Source organism: Engystomops pustulosus, chromosome 7 (assembly GCF_040894005.1).
Source record: "Engystomops pustulosus chromosome 7, aEngPut4.maternal, whole genome shotgun sequence".
Lineage (NCBI taxonomy): Eukaryota > Metazoa > Chordata > Amphibia > Anura > Leptodactylidae > Engystomops > Engystomops pustulosus.
In genome coordinates, this window is record NC_092417.1 from 34969329 (window position 1) to 34989017 (window position 19689).

Below are 19689 nucleotides of genomic sequence, written 5' to 3' on the forward strand. Positions count from 1 at the left end.
GTTTGGGATATGGCGGGTGAGGGGAATGTAAACAGATGCGCAAGAAGCGCATGATGCGCATGGAGCTGGCGCTCCGCTGCCAGGCGAGCTTTCGCCAATCCAAGCCCCTGTCTCTAGGCCACTCCCCAAACAGCACTTCTAAGAACCTTTTGTATAAGATCAAGTGTAGTAGCGTTCTTATAAGTTTGGGATATGGCGGGTGAGGGGAATGTAAACAGATGCGCAAGAAGCGCATGATGCGCATGGAGCTGGCGCTCCGCTGCCAGGCGAGCTTTCGCCAATCCAAGCCCCTGTCTCTAGGCTACTCCCCAAACAGCACTTCTAAGAACCTTTTGTATAAGATCAAGTGTAGTAGCGTTCTTATAAGTTTAGGATATGGCGGGTGAGGGGAATGTAAACAGATGCGCAAGAAGCGCTGAAATAATATCCGTAAATGGTAAAAGTTTGCCAGTGTATTTTGTGGATAACACAGCAGGGTGGCAACAAGGTTAACAACTTTGATGTGGAATCCATGAAAACAACCCAAATTTCGGCCTGACACACCTCGTTTGATAAAGGGACGATGTATGGAGGCAGCTATATAAACGACTTTTGGAGGTAGCAATGGAGACAACGTGTGGAGGCTGCTATGGAGACAATTCAATTTGGATAGTGCCTGTATGTGGCAGTCCAAAAAAGTTTTCAAACCAGAGGAGCAGGTAGGTGGCCCTCCAGAAAAATGGAATAGATTGAGTGCCTGTATGTGGCAGTCCAAAAAAGTTTTCAAACCAGAGGAGCAGGTAGGTGGCCCTCCAGAAAAATGGAATAGATTGAGTGCCTGTATGTGGCAGTCCAAAAAAGTTTTCAAACCAGAGGAGCAGGTAGGTGGCCCTCCAGAAAAATGGAATAGATTGAGTGCCTGTATGTGGCAGTCCAAAAAAGTTTTCAAACCAGAGGAGCAGGTAGGTGGCCCTCCAGAAAAATGGAATAGATTGAGTGCCTGTATGTGGCAGTCCAAAAAAGTTTTCAAACCAGAGGAGCAGGTAGGTGGTCCTCCAGAAAAATTGAATAGATTGAGTGCCTGTATGTGGCACTCCCAAAAATTGTTGAAAACAGAGGACCGGGTCGGTGGCCCTCCAGAAAAATTACATGCATAAAGTACTATAGCTAGAGCCAGTGGGCCCTGTCAAAAAATAGCCAGTTTCCTCTGCTTTACTGTACAAAGAGGAGGAGAAGGAGGAAAATGAGGAGGAGGAGGAGTGGATAAATTATTCAGGTTGAGCTTCCTTCACCTGGTGGAGATTGGAAATTATGAGAAATCCAGGCTTTAGTCATTTTGATAAGCGTCAGCCTGTCAGCGCTGTCAGTCGACAGGCGTGTACGCTTATCGGTGATGATGCCACCAGCTGCACTGAAAACCCGCTCGGACAAGACGCTAGCGGCAGGGCAGGCAAGAACCTCCAAGGCGTACAGCGCCAGTTCGTGCCACATGTCCAGCTTTGAAACCCAGTAGTTGTAGGGAGCTGTGTGATCATTTAGGACGATGGTATGGTCAGCTACGTACTCCCTCACCATCTTTCTGTAAAGATCAGCCCTACTCTGCCGAGACTGGGGACAGGTGACAGTGTCTTGCTGGGGTGACATAAAGCTGGCAAAAGCCTTGTAAAGCGTACCCTTGCCAGTGCTGGACAAGCTGCCTGCTCGCCTACTCTCCCTCGCTACTTGTCCCGCAGAACTACGCACTCTGCCGCTAGCGCTGTCAGAAGGGAAATACTGTTTCAGCTTGTGCACCAGGGCCTGCTGGTATTCATGCATTCTCACACTCCTTTCCTCTCCAGGGATGAGAGTGGAAAGATTTTGCTTGTACCGTGGGTCCAGGAGAGTGAACACCCAGTAATCGGTGCTGGAATAAATTCTTTGAACGCGAGGGTCACGGGATAGGCAGCCTAGCATGAAATCTGCCATATGCGCCAGAGTCCCAACTCTCAAGAATTCACTCCCCTCACTGGCCTGACTGTCCATCTCCTCCTCCTCCAACTCCTCCAACTCCTCTTCTTCTGCCCATACACGCTGAACAGTGAAGGTCTGAGCAATGGTCCCCTCTTGTGTCTCGCCAACATTCTCCTCCTCTTCCTCCTCATCCTCCTCCACCTCCTCCGATATGCGCTGAGAAACAGACCTAAGGGTGCTTTGGCTATCAACAAGGGAATCTTCTTCCCCCGTCTCTTGTGAGGAGCGCAAAGCTTCCGACTTCATGCTGACCAGAGAGTTTTTCAACAGGCCAAGCAGCGGGATGGTGAGGCTGATGATGGCGGCATCGCCACTGACCATCTGTGTTGACTCCTCAAAGTTACTCAGCACCTGACAGATATCAGACATCCACGTCCACTCCTCATTGTAGACTTGAGGAAGCTGACTGACCTGACTACCAGTTCTGGTGGAAGTTGACATCTGGCAGTCTACAATCGCTCGGCGCTGCTGGTAAACTCTGGATAACATGGTCAGTGTTGAATTCCACCTCGTGGGCACGTCGCACAACAGTCGGTGAGCGGGCAGTTGGAGGCGGCGCTGCGCTGCCCTGAGAGTGGCAGCATCTGTGCTGGACTTCCTGAAATGCGCACAGATGCGGCGCACCTTCGTGAGCAAATCAGACAGATTGGGGTATGTCTTGAGGAAACGCTGAACTATCAGATTTAACACATGGGCCAGGCATGGCACATGTGTCAGTCTGCCGAGTTGCAGAGCCGCCACCAGGTTACGGCCGTTGTCACACACAACCATGCCTGGCTTCAGGTTCAGCGGTGCCAGCCACAGATCAGTCTGCGCCGTGATGCCCTGTAATAGTTCTTGGGCGGTGTGCCTTTTATCGCCTAGGCTCAGCAGTTTGAGCACCGCCTGCTGTCGCTTAGCGACGGCACTGCTGCTGTGCCTAGAGCTAGCGACTGATGGCGCCATGCCCACGGATGGTCGTTCGGAGGAGGAGGTGGAGGAGGGGTGGGAGGAGGAGGAGGCATAGTAGGCCTGAAACACCTGGACCGAGGTAGGCCCCGCAATCCTCGGCGTCGGCAGTATATGACCAGCCGCAGGGTCAGACTCGGTCCCAGCCTCCACCAAGTTAACCCAATGTGCCGTCAGCGATATATAGTGGCCCTGCCCGGCAGCACTCGTCCACGTGTCCGTGGTCAGGTGGACCTTGTCAGAAACGGCGTTGGTCAGGGCACGGATTATGTTGTCTGACACGTGCTGGTGCAGGGCTGGGACGGCACATCGGGAAAAGTAGTGGCGGCTGGGGACCGAATACCGAGGGGCGGCCGCCGCCATGAGGCTGCGAAAGGCCTCGGTCTCTACTAGCCTATAGGGCAGCATCTCCAGGCTTAGCAATCTTGAGATGTGCACATTAAGGGCTTGGGCGTGCGGGTGGGTTGCACTATATTTGCGTTTCCGCTCCAGCGTCTGGGGTATGGAGAGCTGAACGCTGGTGGATGCTGTGGAGGATCGTGGAGGCGACGATGGGGTTTTTGTGGCAGGGTCCTGGGCAGGGGGCTGACTATCAGCTGACACAGGGGAAGGAGCAGTGGTGTGCACGGCCGGAGGTGAACGCGCTTGTTGCCACTGAGTGGGGTGTTTAGCATTCATATGCCTGCGCATACTGGTGGTAGTTAAGCTATTAGTGGTGGAACCCCTGCTGATCCTGGTTTGGCAAATTTGGCACACCACAGTCCGTCGGTCATCCGGTGTTTCCTTAAAGAACCTCCAGACTTCTGAAAATCTAGTCCTCGCCGCAGGAGCCCTCGCCACGGGAGCTTCACTAGTTGACACATTTGGCGCTGATGCACCAGCTCTGGCCCTGCCTCTCCGTCTGGCCCCACCACTGCCTCTTCCAACCTGTTCTGGTCGAGGACTCTCCTCCGTCTCAGAAGCACTGTGTTCACCCGGCCTCTCAACCCAGCTTGGGTCTGTCACCTCATCATCCTCCGATCCCTCAGTCTGCTCCCCCCTCGGACTTCCTGCCCTGACAACAACTTCCCCACTGTCTGACAACCGTGTCTCATCATCGTCGGACACCTCTTTACACACTTCTTCCACTACGTCAAGAAGGTCATCATCACCCACAGACTGCGACTGGTGGAAAACCTGGGCATCGGAAAATTGCTCAGCAGCAGCAGGACAAGTGGTTTGTGACTGTGGGAAGGGTCCAGAAAACAGTTCCTCAGAGTATGCCGGTTCAAATGGCAAATTTTGCTGGGAGGGGGCAGACTGGGGGGGAGGAGGCTGAGGTGCAGGAGCTGGAGGAGTGCCGATTTCGGTGACATGGGTGGACTGCGTGGAAGACTGACTGGTGGACAAATTGCTCGAAGCATTGTCGGCAATCCACGACATCACCTGTTCGCACTGTTCTGGCCTCAACAGTGCTCTACCACGAGTCCCAGTAACTTCAGACATGAACCTAGGGAGTGTAGCTCTGCGGCGTTCCCCTGCTCCTTCATCATCAGCAGGTGGTGTCTCACCCCGCCCAGGACCACGGCCTCTGACCCCTGCAGTAGTTGGACGCCCACGTCCCCGCCCTCGTCCTCTACCCCTAGCCCTCGGGTTAAACATTTTGAAAATGAGAGTTATAACTTTAATTTTTTTTTTAACGTTTTTTTGTTTTTGTTTTTTTTTATTTGTGTGTTTTTTAGTTTTTAAAACCAAACGATGCTATCCTATTGCTATGGCTATTTTCTAGCCAAGTATAAAAGCACACTGCTATGCCAGATGAGATGACGCTGAGTTATGAAAAAAATAAACGTAAAATAAAAAAGGAAATGGCAGACTGTGCCCAATTGAAATCCAACCCCGGGCCCTAATAAATTTTCCCACTTCGGTCTTTGCGATGGATATGTGCGTCACTAAGCGCAAAACACAGTGGTCGCAAGTCTCACTCCAAATTGCTCACAATTTGCTAGTAGATGCACTGCAACAACTACAGCCACCAGCAGATCAACCAGAAATCAAATATATGTAACGCTATTGTAGACGTAAGTAAGCCTTTTGGATTCTCCTATGGCTATTTTCTAGCCAAGTATGAAAGCACACTACTATGCCAGATGAGATGACGCTGAGTTATGAAAAAAATAAACGTAAAATAAAAAAGGAAATGGCAGACTGTGCCTAATTGAAATACAACCCCGGGCCCTAATAAATTTTCCCACTTCGGTCTTTGCGATGGATATGTGCGTCACTAAGCGCAAAACACAGTGGTCGCAAGTCTCACTCCAAATTGCTCACAATTTGCTAGTAGATGCCCTGCAACAACTACAGCCACCAGCAGATCAACCAGAAATCAAATATATGTAACGCTATTGTAGACGTAAGTAAGCCTTTTGGATTCTCCTATGGCTATTTTCTAGCCAAGTATGAAAGCACACTACTATGCCAGATGAGATGACGCTGAGTTATGAAAAAAATAAACGTAAAATAAAAAAGGAAATGGCAGACTGTGCCTAATTGAAATACAACCCCGGGCCCTAATAAATTTTCCCACTTCGGTCTTTGCGATGGATATGTGCGTCACTAAGCGCAAAACACAGTGGTCGCAAGTCTCACTCCAAATTGCTCACAATTTGCTAGTAGATGCCCTGCAACAACTACAGCCACCAGCAGATCAACCAGAAATCAAATATATGTAACGCTATTGTAGACGTAAGTAAGCCTTTTGGATTCTCCTATGGCTATTTTCTAGCCAAGTATGAAAGCACACTACTATGCCAGATGAGATGACGCTGAGTTATGAAAAAAATAAACGTAAAATAAAAAAGGAAATGGCAGACTGTGCCTAATTGAAATACAACCCCGGGCCCTAATAAATTTTCCCACTTCGGTCTTTGCGATGGATATGTGCGTCACTAAGCGCAAAACACAGTGGTCGCAAGTCTCACTCCAAATTGCTCACAATTTGCTAGTAGATGCACTGCAACAACTACAGCCACCAGCAGATCAACCAGAAATCAAATATATGTAACGCTATTGTAGACGTAAGTAAGCCTTTTGGATTCTCCTATGGCTATTTTCTAGCCAAGTATGAAAGCACACTACTATGCCAGATGAGATGACGCTGAGTTATGAAAAAAATAAACGTAAAATAAAAAAGGAAATGGCAGACTGTGCCTAATTGAAATACAACCCCGGGCCCTAATAAATTTTCCCACTTCGGTCTTTGCGATGGATATGTGCGTCACTAAGCGCAAAACACAGTGGTCGCAAGTCTCACTCCAAATTGCTCACAATTTGCTAGTAGATGCACTGCAACAACTACAGCCACCAGCAGATCAACCAGAAATCAAATATATGTAACGCTATTGTAGACGTAAGTAAGCCTTTTGGATTCTCCTATGGCTATTTTCTAGCCAAGTATGAAAGCACACTACTATGCCAGATGAGATGACGCTGAGTTATGAAAAAAATAAACGTAAAATAAAAAAGGAAATGGCAGACTGTGCCTAATTGAAATACAACCCCGGGCCCTAATAAATTTTCCCACTTCGGTCTTTGCGATGGATATGTGCGTCACTAAGCGCAAAACACAGTGGTCGCAAGTCTCACTCCAAATTGCTCACAATTTGCTAGTAGATGCCCTGCAACAACTACAGCCACCAGCAGATCAACCAGAAATCAAATATATGTAACGCTATTGTAGACGTAAGTAAGCCTTTTGGATTCTCCTATGGCTATTTTCTAGCCAAGTATGAAAGCACACTACTATGCCAGATGAGATGACGCTGAGTTATGAAAAAAATAAACGTAAAATAAAAAAGGAAATGGCAGACTGTGCCTAATTGAAATACAACCCCGGGCCCTAATAAATTTTCCCACTTCGGTCTTTGCGATGGATATGTGCGTCACTAAGCGCAAAACACAGTGGTCGCAAGTCTCACTCCAAATTGCTCACAATTTGCTAGTAGATGCACTGCAACAACTACAGCCACCAGCAGATCAACCAGAAATCAAATATATGTAACGCTATTGTAGACGTAAGTAAGCCTTTTGGATTCTCCTATGGCTATTTTCTAGCCAAGTATGAAAGCACACTACTATGCCAGATGAGATGACGCTGAGTTATGAAAAAAATAAACGTAAAATAAAAAAGGAAATGGCAGACTGTGCCTAATTGAAATACAACCCCGGGCCCTAATAAATTTTCCCACTTCGGTCTTTGCGATGGATATGTGCGTCACTAAGCGCAAAACACAGTGGTCGCAAGTCTCACTCCAAATTGCTCACAATTTGCTAGTAGATGCACTGCAACAACTACAGCCACCAGCAGATCAACCAGAAATCAAATATATGTAACGCTATTGTAGACGTAAGTAAGCCTTTTGGATTCTCCTATGGCTATTTTCTAGCCAAGTATGAAAGCACACTACTATGCCAGATGAGATGACGCTGAGTTATGAAAAAAATAAACGTAAAATAAAAAAGGAAATGGCAGACTGTGCCTAATTGAAATACAACCCCGGGCCCTAATAAATTTTCCCACTTCGGTCTTTGCGATGGATATGTGCGTCACTAAGCGCAAAACACAGTGGTCGCAAGTCTCACTCCAAATTGCTCACAATTTGCTAGTAGATGCACTGCAACAACTACAGCCACCAGCAGATCAACCAGAAATCAAATATATATAACGCTATTGTAGACGTAAGTAAGCCTTTTGGATTCTCCTATGGCTATTTTCTAGCCAAGTATGAAAGCACACTACTATGCCAGATGAGATGACGCTGAGTTATGAAAAAATAAATGTAAAATAAAAAGAAACTGCCAGACTGTGCCTAATTGAAATCAAACCCCTAATAAATTTTCCCACTTTGGTGTTTGAGGTGGATATGTGTGTCACTAAGAGCTAAACACAACGGTAGCAAGTCCCCCTGCTAATTCCTCACAATATGGTACTAGCTGCACTACTAGTGCCAGCAAGCCCAGCCACAAGCAAATAAAAAAAAAAGGATAACGTTATTGTAGCCCTAAGAAGGGCTGTTGGGTTGTTGTAGAATCACTCCTGCCTAACAGTAAGCTAATAGAACACCCTAACGCTTTCCCTGACCAGCAGCAGCTCTCTCCCTAGCGGCATCCAGACAGAGAATGATCCGAGCAGCGCGGGCAGCGGCTAGTCTATCCCAGGGTCACCTGATCTGGCCAGCCAACCACTGCTATCGACGTGTGAGGGTACCACGTCATGCTGGGTGGAGTGCAGAGTCTCCTGGCTTGTGATTGGCTCTGTTTCTGGCCGCCAAAAAGCAAAACGGCGGGAGCTGCCATTTTCTCGAGCAGGCGAAATACTCGTCCGAGCAACGAGCAGTTTCGAGTACGCTAATGCTCGAACGAGCATCAAGCTCGGACGAGTATGTTCGCTCATCTCTACTAACAACCAAATTTACCCTCCAACCAAGAAGGGAAAGAAGAGACACTGATGCACATAATTGTGAATAAATGACTTTACATAACCTTTATTAATAATACAGGGTATAATACACTTTAAAAAGAAGAACAGAAAAAACCATGAAGACAAATTATGTGGCCTCACCGTGGAGGATATCCACAAATTACAGCATTGTATGGGGTGGTAAACACAAAAAGACCAAAAAAGGGCGGTCGCATTCCAGGCTAGGTGGAGCTAATAAATATCTATGTAGGGTGTGAATAACTGGTAGCCAGAAGGACAGTGCCTCACCAATACAATATTCATGTGTGGGACAGGCAGGTGGCCTCGAGGCTCTAGGTATGTAGTGCCAAGGGACTTGACAGTAGGGCTGCCAGTTCTTACCTATTAGGTGTGGTATACTCCACCGCCCGGGAAGCCCGCCTCCCCGACGCGCGTTTCGGCTCTAGCTGAGCCTTCGTCTGGGGGTGGCGTCTTCCCGGTCAATGGTCAGTATTTAGACGATGGCCGGACCAATCAATGTGTCCGAATGTGGTCACATGGCCGCGGTCTCGCGAGATCTGTGACGTGTCAATCACGTGACTCCAGTCTCGCGAGATCTGTGACGTATCAGTGACACCTGGTTGTGAGTCACGTGGGTCGCGGCTCTAGGGCTCGCAGTAAGGGCACGTAGGTACTCAAGATCTGTTTAGGCGCATGCGTGACTAACGTGTTGTATAAAAAGGAAATGGGAGAACGAGTAATTGCATTTATATGACCAGCATATTACGTATAATTGGGATAGAGTAAAACATTGGGAAAGTAAAAAGTTAGTTGTATTCATATATAAAAAAGTACAGTCTGTTTCCATAATCATTACAGTTATAGGTCAGGATATTGGTATAGACAGTTCTGTAACTATTAGCAATGTATAGATGTTTTTTTTTTTTTTTTTTTAAACCATGACTACATATCGATTGGTATACAGTGCTAGATATATGTGCGGTGAAGAAAGTGACATATATATTAAATATGTCAGGAATTAAAGTGTAGGTGCATTTACATTAAATATCAGCAGATAAAATGTGAGTACATACAACCACCTTTCATCTGGTGGTGTACAATTTTGCACTTGCATTAAGATGCATACATGACCGGTATAGTTGAGTAATAGTGGTGGCCTATGTATGTGTGTGATGAAGTGTGAATGCATGTGGTCACAATTTGTCTACTGATGTGGAATCGCATAATTAGAATGAAAAAGTACAAAAGTAAAAAAGTGGACCAGATATCTGTATATACATAAAGTGACATGTGCATCAAATTAGGACAATGTTATATCATGCTTGCTTGGAATAAAAAGGTAGACCAAATCTCTGTATATACATAAAGTGACATGTGCATCGAATTGGACATTGTTATATCATGCTTATCATAGTATGTACTAGTATGTGGACATATGCCCATAGTGCGTCTCATAGTACCATTCGTATGATTTGTTATTACAGGACAATACAGTAAAAATCTACCTGCATTAACACATGTGGGATACAAAAAACATATCAATTTTTCCATCCATAATTGTCTGTCCAGTACATTATATTAATATGGGTATTGGTTGGTGAGATGGGGCAGTGAGGGGTGACAAGGACACCCCTTGTCACCCCTCCATGATTATGGAAACAGACTGTACTTTTTTATATATGAATACAACTAACTTTTTACTTTCCCAATGTTTTACTCTATCCCAATTATACGTAATATGCTGGTCATATAAATGCAATTACTCGTTCTCCCATTTCCTTTTTATACAACACGTTAGTCACGCATGCGCCTAAACAGATCTTGAGTACCTACGTGCCCTTACTGCGAGCCCTAGAGCCGCGACCCACGTGACTCACAACCAGGTGTCACTGATACGTCACAGATCTCGCGAGACTGGAGTCACGTGATTGACACGTCACAGATCTCGCGAGACCGCGGCCATGTGACCACATTCGGACACATTGATTGGTCCGGCCATCGTCTAAATACTGACCATTGACCGGGAAGACGCCACCCCCAGACGAAGGCTCAGCTAGAGCCGAAACGCGCGTCGGGGAGGCGGGCTTCCCGGGCGGTGGAGTATACCACACCTAATAGGTAAGAACTGGCAGCCCTACTGTCAAGTCCCTTGGCACTACATACCTAGAGCCTCGAGGCCACCTGCCTGTCCCACACATGAATATTGTATTGGTGAGGCACTGTCCTTCTGGCTACCAGTTATTCACACCCTACATAGATATGTATTAGCTCCACCTAGCCTGGAATGCGACCGCCCTTTTTTGGTCTTTTTGTGTTTACCACCCCATACAATGCTGTAATTTGTGGATATCCTCCACGGTGAGGCCACATAATTTGTCTTCATGGTTTTTTCTGTTCTTCTTTTTAAAGTGTATTATACCCTGTATTATTAATAAAGGTTATGTAAAGTCTTTTATTCACAATTATGTGCATCAGTGACAGGTAAGAAAAAGTATATAAGCAACCTAAAACCCTATTGTTCCTATACCAGATATGTGTGAGTCACATTACGCCCTGACCTGGAATATGAAATGGGTCTAAAAATTGTGTCAGTGCATAAAAAAGAAAGAAGAAGATGATGCAGTGCAAATGTGATATGTGAAAAAAGACCAAAAAATTTTAATAGAAATATCAAAATATTCATGTCACATGATGAATGTGAAAAAAAACGACAAAACCCTGATTGTGGACAACAGTACATTCGCTTGTAGAATGAAACTCCAATAAATAAAAGTGAGCTGTGAGGTTTGGGCAGTGATGGTAAGTGATAAATGATGAATGTGATAAATAATGAATGATGAAATCATGTTTCATATTTGCATGAAATGTAATAATTGGGTGCATAAAGTGTTTAGTATCATTCATGACAAATGATCTAATGAAATTCCATGACTTATCAAGTGTCGCTGAAAAAACTGTGAAAAGTGACAAAATAATAATTAAATAAGTTATGGTCAAAAAGTGACAGTAAGCCCAGTGAAAAGTTGGAGTTTTTTCATTAACCCACAAATACATCCCACCAGCTCAGGGTGAGCTGGTGCCGGAGCATATTTTCATTAATTAAAGAAACCCCCGATTGCTTTATTAAGGTGTTTTATACCTTACATTACAACCCCCCTTCGGCGCACCATATTACGGCTCGGCGCACCATGTGCGCGGCCGTGCTTGCGGCTGATTTGGAAGTGCCGGAGAGCCGTTGACGTCACCGAGCTCTCGGGCACACTTGCACCTGCGCAACTTCGCTTGTGTAGCTGGCTGTGCGAAGTTGCGCAGGCACGAGTGTGACGTCACCGGCTCTCCGGCACTTTTGAATCAGCCACGAGCACGGTTGTGCGCATGGTGCACCGAAGGGGGGTTGTAATATAAGGTATAAAACACTTTAATAAAGCAATCGGGGGTTTATTTGATTAATGAAAATATGCTCCGGCACCAGCTCACCCTGAGCTGGTGTGATGTATTTGTGGGTTAGAACTACCATTTTTAAGTGGTAGGTTTCCTTTAAGGACCCACCACGATGTTTCAAATCTATATAATTAATACCTTTGATGCACAAACCCCGCGAGTCACTATTATCATTTTGAAAGAAGTGTTTTGGTAATGTAGTAAGTTGATCCATATCCTCTGGTTTTGTGTCTTTTGCTGCTTCGATTCCCAGGACATGTTCCCTGACTCTGATTTTCAGAGCTCTTGTTGTCAACCCTATATAAATTTTAATGCATGGACAAGTAGCATGGTAAATGGCGCCAACTGTTGTGCATGTAATTGGCCAAGTTATCTTGAAATTTCTTGTTCCAGTGGAATCATACAAGTCATCACTTCGGGCAGGCCACGCATTTCTCACAAGGGGTACAACCCCACTTTGATTCTGAACACCCAAAAATTGGTTGCGTTGGTTTTGGAGTATGGTAACTGTGAACCAATATTTCCTTAAGATTACTGGATTGTCTGCTAGCCATCATAGGTTTTATAGGTAAAATCTTGGACAAGGTGGGTCAGAATGTAGTTTTGGCCAGTATTTTGACAAGCAGATCTACATCTCTTACCATTCGTTGTGAAAAGTGGTGACAAAACACATGGTATCATCACCAGTCCAATGTTGAACTTGAGGTCATGTGCTTGTTTCCTGAAGTCACTCTCTTGTAAGCAAATTCTTTTAGCTCTCAGGAATCGGCCTGTTGCAATGCCTCTGAGGTATGCTTTGGATGGGCTGATGAAGCATGTAAGTAAGAGTTTACCACAGTGTCTTTTCTATACATGTCTGTCTGGATGAGTCCCTGGTGATCCCATTTAATCAAGACATCTAAAAATTCTATAGAAGTCAGGTCAGTTTTCCATGTCAACTTAATGTTCAAACAATTATTGTTCATTTCCTCCGTGAATGCACAAAAATCAAGTTGTGATCCCTGCCATATAAAGAATATATTGTTGATGAACCGTGCCCAAAATATGACATGGCCCAATGGCAAAAACTGGTCTGACATGAAAGGGTCTCTCTCCCACAGTCCCAGGAACAAATTAGCAAATGAGGGTGCGCAAGATGCCCCCATAGCTGTTTCCTGGAGCTGCAGGTAGAAAGACCCGTAGAATGTAAAGAAATAATGCGTTAGGGCAAACTCCAAAAGATCTAAAATGAATTGAACCAGTGCATCACTCTTTTATACCATGTTGCGAATAACATATCATCCGACACATGTATGCCGTAAGTTTGTAAGTAGGTCTGAAGAGTCTCTGAGATAAGAAGGCAACGTCTCTACCAGTGGTTTCATATGGGAGTCCACATACCTGCAGATGTTGTCAGTCAGGCAACCCCCTCCCGAAGTTATCGGGCGTCCTGGTGGTGACTGGGATTTCTTATGGACTTTGGGTAGTAAGTACAATGTGGAGATGACTGGCTCTGAAATTAATAGTGCGCCTTTGAAATTGTTCCAGATCTGATGGCTTGATTCACCAGGGCAGAAAGTTGCTTGCTGTAAGAAAACTGCAGAAACACACACTTTATACACCTACAGCATATGCACAGCATATACACACACATACACCATAAACATACATAAACACACATACAGCCACTTACATTTATACACTCATACACACATGTATATACTTACTGTCAAGTAAACTTCTTACCCTAGAGGAGTGTCTTACATCCCTCCAACCCAGTAGCTGCTAAAAACATGGGCAAAGTAGACAGCAAGAAGTAAGAGATCAGACTACTATACCTTCCTTGGATATCAGACTACTATACCTACCTTGGATATCAGACTACTATTCTTGCTGTACCTTACATAGACATTTCTCATTTGAGCTGCAGGCTCAGGTGTGTGTTGCGGAAGATGTGCACTGTTATACACAGATTTGTGTCAGTCTTGATGTATAACCCACTAACGTGTGAGTACAATGGCTGCCTCTATACTCTCATTTTCAGTATTTATCAAATATGTATACGTTCTTTTATTATTTTTTGCCGTTTCAGCCATTTAGTCAATATTTCCACCACCTTAACCCCCTCCCCCCCAGGCTCTCGCTATTTCATTACGTTTTTGTTGTACTTCCCAACTACCACAATAAACAGGCTTAGACACATGGTTAGTTGTTGACTACAAACTAGAGACTAGGACTCTTTATTAGTCAGGTCCCTCCCTATCAATATGTCTTTATAATGTGGGAGGAAACCGGAGTACCCGGGGAAAACCCACGCAAACACGGGGAGAACATACAAACTCCATGCAGACGTTGTCCATGGTCAGAATGAAACCCAGGACTGAAGTTCTGCAAGACAACGGTGCTAGCCACCGAGTCTCCGTGCTGCCCATGATGTAATAAATATCAAGTCCGGTGATGGTCTCATCTTGTAGCAAGAGCAGAGACTGAGCCCAGAATCTGCCTTGTAGGAAAGTCCGGTGAATACATCCAATCCAGTGGTGAGAGCAGAGACCAAGCATGGAATCTGTCTTGTAGGAATGTCCAGTAAGAAAGTCCAATCCACTGGTGAGAACAGAAACCGAGCCGGAGTCTGCCTCAAGGAAAAGTCTGGTGACTATGAGTCCTGTGGCATCTTGCACAACATCCACTGTTTCAGTGTTGCCCAAACTTCTGATCTGCAGCTTTGTAGATGTCTTTACTCCAGCGGGTGACATGCTGGTATCTATGAGACTTGGGAGAAGTTCTACTTTCTTGCTCTTGATCTAATACATAGAGACCATTCTGGGAAATTGGCTGAAGAACCCCCTCTCCAGACACATGGCGAGGTGGGCTCTCATCACGCTGTTGTCATATATATGCTTGAAGCTTTCATTCCCAACCAGGAACTCGTATGCATTGGCTATAGCATACAAGCCGCAGTCATTATTGTTTGGCTGCTGATCAGCATCTACAAATGTCACTATGTCCAGGGGGTCATGAGCAACGTGACTGTATAGTTCTATCAGCTGCCTCTTCCCTGCATGTGACAGACTGCTGTTTATGCTGTCAGCAATAAGAATCCTTCCATTCCTGAAGCAGGAGGTGAACCAGTGCTGGCGTTCTTCATCATCATGGATCTGTACTGATGGGCCAAACACTGGTTTATATCCTAGTTGTGCCGCCATACAGGACTGCAGTCCATCTGCCTCAAATTGTTTCTGGAGAATCTCCTGGGCTTGGTCAATGGTTTTACCATCTAGCCAACCTTCACCCTCCAACATGTATCTCTGTGTCTGGGTAAGAGCCACAGGATATCTCTGGAGTATATAGGCAGGCACATAAGTCTCCAACTTCTGGTCAGATATGCTGGCTGGGGAAAAAAAACATTGGTCAATGGACAAACCCAAAAAAATCTAATCATCTTAATTTACTAAAAATAAAAAGTAGAAGAAATCAGCGCTGTAGTGCTCACAATTTTCTTAGGGCAGTATCAACCGTATTTCCAGTTGGTACAGACCCACCTTTTGGTTTCTTATAATGTTAGATTCTATATGCTTGTATGTCATGCGGTGTCTCTCACCTATGGAGACTCGTCCAGGGTCTACACTATACATGACTAGTATGTGGTTACATCTGCTGACCACAGTATAGAGACTACATATAGCGGTTATATTATTATTCTTACCTTCTTTATGGACTACGACTTCCTGAAGTTCATCCTTGTCATCTTTCTGAGCTTTCCACTCAATGCTGAATGGTAGAAAGAAGGGAACAGATTATATGATAAAACTATTAAGTTGAGCAGAGAAGAAAAGATGAAATAACAAAAAAGGACTTCATTATAAAATATAATAATATAAGGTCAGTAACTTACCAAATGTAAATACTCAGTCCAATAATAAACACAAGCAGTATTAGTGCTACTGCTCCAAGCACTTCAACAGTCACTGTTATACCAAGATCTATGGGAGAGAAAGAAAAACATTATTTAGTCACCCTATCATACTGTATAATGTCCTTGTCAGAGGCATAACTACAGACGTAGCAGCAGTACGGGACCTGTGAGCTGCAGGGGTGCACGGCACAATCAAAATTGTTTGATTGCTGTGCTCCTGGGCCGACTGTATGGAGAAGAGGGTCCCGCAGCGGGCCTGTGCGCTTGAGTACACCCCCCGCACCTCCAACATACACCCACCTCACAACCCTCCCCCGGCCAAGAGGAGGATGTGCTTGACACAACCCATGGCAGGGAGAAGGGGCCCGTGTTGCGATTGTGTTCCTGCCCCCTATTTTGCATGGCAGGCTTACCAGGCCTGCTGCGTCCACGGTCTGCCCACTGTGCGGTTGGTCTGCCCTGGTCACGTGACCAATGTGACCTGACCTGACAGCGATGGATGAAGCCTGGAGATGTCTGCTATCTTAAGTGTGTGTGTATATACATATATATCTGGGAAGCACTGGAGAGTAAGTATATTCATTTACTATTTGTGAAGGGAGGCTGCTGGACATGTTATTAGTGAAGGGAGGCGCTGCTGGACATGTTATTAGTGAGGGGAGGCCGCTGCTGGAGATATTATTAGTGAGGGGAGGCCGCTGCTGGAAATGTTATTAGTGAAGGGAGGCCAATGCTGGACATGTTATTAGTGAGGGGAGGCCGCTGCTGGACATGTTATTAGTGGAGGGAGGTCGCTGCTGGACATGTTATTAGTAAAGGGAGGTCGCTGTTGGACATGTTGTTAGTGAAGGGAGACTGCTGCTGGGACATGTTATTAGTGAGGGGAGAACACTGCTGGACATATTATTAGTGAAGGGAATCTGCCACTGGACATGTTATTAGTGAGGGGAGACCACTGCTGGACATGTTATTAGTAAGGGTAGGCTGCTGCTGGGACATGTTATTAGTGAAGGAAGTCTGCCGCTGGATATGTTATTAGTGAGGGGAGGCCGCTGCTGGACATGTTATTAGTGAAGGGAGGTCGCTGCTGGACATGTTATTAATGAAGGGAGGCCGCTGCTGGACATGTTATTAGTGAAGGGAGTCTGCCACTGGACATGCTATTAGTGAGGGTAGACCACTGCTGGACATGTTATTAGTAAGGGTAGGCTGCTGCTGGGACATGTTATTAGTGAAGGAAGTCTGCCACTGAATATGTTGTTAGTGAGGGGAGGCCACTGCCGGACATGTTATTAGTGAGGCGAGGCTGCTGCTGGACATGTTATTAGTGAAGGGAGGATGCTGGACATATTATTAGTGAGGGGAGGCTGCTGGGAAATGTTATTAGTGAGGGGAGGCTGCTGCTGGACATGTTATTAGTGAAGGGAGGCCGCTGTTGGACATGTTATTAGTGAGGGGAGGCCGCTGCTGGGACATGTCATTAGTGAAGGGGGGCCTTCGCTGGGACATGTTATTAGTGAAGGGAGTTCACTGCTGGACATGTTATTAGTGGGGGGTGGCCGCTGCTGGACATGTTATTAGTGAAGGGAGGCCGCTGCTGGACATGTTATTAGTAAGGGGAGGCCGCTGCAGGGACATGTTATTAGTGAAGGAAATCCGCCACTGGATATGTTATTAGTGAGGGGAGGCCACAGCTGGACATGCTATTAGTGAGGGGAGGCTGCTACTAGACATGTAATTAGTGAAGGGCGGTCGCTGCTAGACATGTTATTAGTGAAGGGAGGCGGCTGCTGGACATGTTATTAGTGAGTGGAGGCCTCTGCTGGGACATATTATTAGTAAAGGGAGGCCACTGCTGGACATGTTATTAGTGAAGGGAGGCGGCTGCTGGACATGTTATTAGTGAAGGGAGGCGGCTGCTGGACATGTTATTAGTGAGTGGAGGCCTCTGCTGGGACATATTATTAGTAAAGGGAGGCCACTGCTGGACATGTTATTAGTGAAGGGCGGTCGCTGCTAGACATGTTATTAGTGAAGGGAGGCGGCTGCTGGACATGTTATTAGTGAGTGGAGGCCTCTGCTGGGGCATATTATTAGTAAAGGGAGGCCACTGCTGGACATGTTATTAGTGAAGGGGGGCCGCTACTGCCAAACATTTTATTTAAGTGTAGCGGCTGCATTTTCCACCCTAGATTTATACTCAAGTCGGTAATTTCTCCCAGTTATTTGTGGTAAAATTAGATGCCTCTGCTTTTATATACGGGAGGGTAAAAGTTTCTATGGTAAAAGTCGATAAAATGCTTGTATTGAAGAGAATCTACACGTCACCTTTTCCAACATGGTTATTAAATGCTAATATTCTCCATAAAAGAACAATAAAATAATCTTTGGGTGTCATAATTACCAGTGTCTCCCTGCATAGTCTGGTGCTAGTCAGAATCAGACTGTAAAGGGGACTCCCCAAAATGGTGACACCCACATGGCTAAGTACTCATAAAATGCAAAAATAAATAATATTGGCAGATTCTCCAAAATTATTTAAGCTCAAGTTATAGACATTGGTCTGGCATTTGTGCATATAGTTTGCACTTCCTACCAAAACAACCCAATTCATATCTATAGAACTGAACGTTCAGAGAAGTTCTACATCAAATTTGTGGTGTATAAAAATTTCCTTTTGTGCTCTGTCGTGTACTTATGTACAATTTATAGAAATAATTGTCATCACAATGTAATAATTCTGAGCGTTCCACATCTTTTGGGCCAACCAGATACTTCTGAAATCTTATGTACCCCATCAAATTTACTATAGACAACCACTAATATCCAGAGACACTTACCAAGCATCTTGCTTCCTCCTCAGTCACTCTAGTACTGAGGCCTCAGTCATCTGTGCGGTGACTATATAGGCAGCTGGGCATTGTGACATCATCACTACCCATTGTGATGTCATCATGGCCAAGAATGGAAGGATAGAACCTGAAACATTCTATCCTTCTGTATATTGGATAATGTCTACCCAACCATAGAATCTAAGAACAGAACAAATTGATAAGGAGATTGGTGATGATAGAAGAAGAACAAGGCCACATCTCAAGACCACTTATTAGGATTTGCAGTCATGACAAAGAAAAAAATTACACACATTTTTTTGCATTGAATTATACATTTTATATATAATATCAGATTAGGTGAGTTGGTTTCTGCAGTTTGATAAAAATGTAACTGGGAACCTCATGTTAAATTTATTATTTTAGCCTAGTGGCAATAGATAATTGGTGGCTAACCTATGACACGTGTGCCAGAGATGGCACTTTGAGCCCTTTCTGTGGGCATCCAGGCCTTCACCCCACCACAGAGTTTGCCAGAAAGGACGAAAGGCCTCCTCATGCAGTCCAATACAGCCAGGGGTGTACCAAGCCTGTCTGCTGCCTGAGGCGAGCCATAGAGAGACGCCCCCCCCCCCCTCCCGCCCATATACGTAATATATCAGGGAGGACCAGATCCATCATATTGGTTTGGTGTGAAAATAAAGCATTAAAAAAATGCATACAGCGTACCACCATGTAGTATAAAATGCATACAGAGTGCCACATTGTAGTATAAAATAGATACAGCGTACCGCCATGTAGTATAAAATGCATACAGAGTACCGCCATGTAGAATAAAATGCATACAGTGTGCCGCCATGTAGAATAAGATAGATACAGCATATCACCATGTAGTATAAAATGCATACAGCATGCCGCCATGTAGTATAAGATGCATACAGCGTACCGCCATGTTGTATAAAATGCATACAGCATGCCGCCATGTAGTATAAGATGCATACAGTGTACCGCCATGTAGTATAAAATGCATACAGAGTGCCACCATGTAGTATAAAATGCATAAAGCGTGCCGCCATGTAGTATAAAATGCATACGGAATATTGCCATGTAGTATAAAATGTGGTATA

The 19689-nt window shown here is 45.2% G+C and overlaps 1 long non-coding RNA gene across 1 annotated transcript; it reads right to left on the reverse strand.

Moving 5' to 3' along the window:
* Positions 1-15448: 15448 nt before the first annotated feature.
* Positions 15449-18593, reverse strand: LOC140069006 (uncharacterized). Its single transcript, XR_011848674.1, has 3 exons — positions 18572-18593; positions 15711-15798; positions 15449-15586 (listed from the first exon to the last, which is right to left on the reverse strand). It is a non-coding gene; the product is annotated as an uncharacterized lncRNA (long non-coding RNA).
* Between the last annotated feature and the right edge of the window lie 1096 nt (positions 18594-19689).